At 32.8% G+C, this 1,895-nt stretch overlaps 1 long non-coding RNA gene across 1 annotated transcript; it reads right to left on the bottom strand.

Annotated features, from left to right (window-relative positions):
- Nucleotides 1-511: 511 nt before the first annotated feature.
- Nucleotides 512-1,473, bottom strand: LOC142162678 (uncharacterized). The gene is made up of 2 exons (XR_012693947.1): nt 1,137-1,473; nt 512-901 (listed from the first exon to the last, which is right to left on the bottom strand). It is a non-coding gene; the product is annotated as an uncharacterized LOC142162678 (long non-coding RNA).
- Nucleotides 1,474-1,895: the final 422 nt, after the last annotated feature.

Genomic DNA, 1,895 nt, shown 5'->3' with positions numbered 1-1,895 from the left:
TACAAATATTTATTTTAGAAACTGTAATCATGTCACGCAAATGTGTACATAATCACGATAATAAATTCAAAATGCGCCTAAAGGTTTGCCTACCCGAGTGTGACCGGCCCAACCATGCTCCTAACGATTATGGAAGAAGAGTAGAGATAATAAAATAAACTAAAATAAATAAATGAAGATCAGTTCATGCTAATTTCTTTTAATTCTGTTCAAACCCCAAAGCCCATGGTCCATTTTGCCTTAAACAAATTGTGGTTTTCCTTTAATTACTATTCCTAACTTTGGCAAAAGAAATTACGGAACCAAATTAAGCCCAAAGAAATATTCAAACATACAATCAACAATAGAAAATATTATGTTTCTCACTACAAACATGTTCAAGAATAATCAGTAAAAAAGAATGGACCAAAACTTCTCTCACTAAAGTCCAAATCATCACTACATCAATGTATTTTCTAATGAATATAAATTTTGTTAATAAGATATTTAAAATATTTCATAAGAATGGAGCAGCAGAGAATTAAATCAACATTCAACCAAAACAGAGCAAAATATATTCACAAGATTACCAAAATCATGAAATTAAGCCGACATAGTAAAACAAGGAGAAATGGACCTCAATGGCGATAGTTTCTTCCAGATTAGAGGAACTTCGGGCTTACAGTTTTGTCCAAATGAAGAGCGATAACATTCAGCAATAAAAATCGAGTATCAACCGGAAAAAATCAGCAGAAACACAAATCGCAACCGGAACATCGACATAAACCAACTCCATCTCAACAGCGAAATTTAGACCCGAAATTGGACTTAAGAATCGGAACCGTTGACAGTAAACCAACAACGAATCAGCATCGGAACTCATGAACGGCGACTGGAAGAGCTTTGAATTCCAAAATCGAATCTGGTACTCAAACAAAACCCATAATCACAGTGAAATTCGACATTGGAAAGGAAATCATTGATTTTTATTTTTTTAGTATTTGGAGTTGAAGACAATTGAAAATTGAATGAAAAAACCAAAAATTCCTAATCTCTGAAACTATTACTAAGATGTAAGGTAAAATTTCTTTTACATATCGAAAAGCTAAAATGGAAAATCAGCTTAGAAGAGGTGTAAATCGGAAACCCAACACAACCTCGTATTTGCTCTGTTTCTGAGTACTGTTTGTGTATGTGGGGGTCGCCATTTATAGCTTTTTTCGGCGGACTCTGGTAGCGGTTGTGGTGGTTGTTTGGTCGCTGGTGTGAGGTCGGGTTGAAGAAGACGAACAGCTACTTGTGGTGTGCTTAAGGATTTGGTGGTTTGGAGAGGAGATGGAGGGGTATGGTCGACGGTGGTTAGAGGATACAGCTGGGTGGGTTCTTTCTGGAGATGAATAGAGGGGGTAAAATGAAGAAGAAGATATTCGGAGGGGAAGGGATCGTTTGTGTTCTACGGCGGATCTGATCTTACGGGTCTAGTGTCTAGTCTCTTTAGGCTAATTTTTGGTTATATAGAAAAGGTTTTTAGGTTAAGGGGTTATGAGTTTGGTATTATTGGGCCTTAAAATTGGGCCAAAGACTAAACACAATGGACTACAAGATTAAAATGGGATAAACCAACCCAAAATTAACTATTCCTTCTAAATATACAATTTATAATATAAAAATATAAAATTGATCTTAATTAATTAAACTAAACTATATTAAAACATGAAAATATTTTTGTGTTTTCAAGATTATATAAAAATAAAAATAAGGTAATATTTTTGTATATTTTTTATTTAAAGATTATATAAAGATAAAAATACGCTACTATTTATGTATTTATTTATTTATTTATTTTATTAAAGACAAATAAAATAAAAATATTTTTTTGTAATTTTCATTTTGTGACGAAATAAAGCAAAAGAGTA

The sequence above is a fragment of the Nicotiana tabacum genome, chromosome 8 (genome assembly GCF_000715075.1).
Source record: "Nicotiana tabacum cultivar K326 chromosome 8, ASM71507v2, whole genome shotgun sequence".
In the NCBI taxonomy this organism is placed as follows: Eukaryota; Viridiplantae; Streptophyta; class Magnoliopsida; order Solanales; family Solanaceae; genus Nicotiana; species Nicotiana tabacum.
This window is presented reverse-complemented; position numbering and strand designations above follow the sequence as displayed.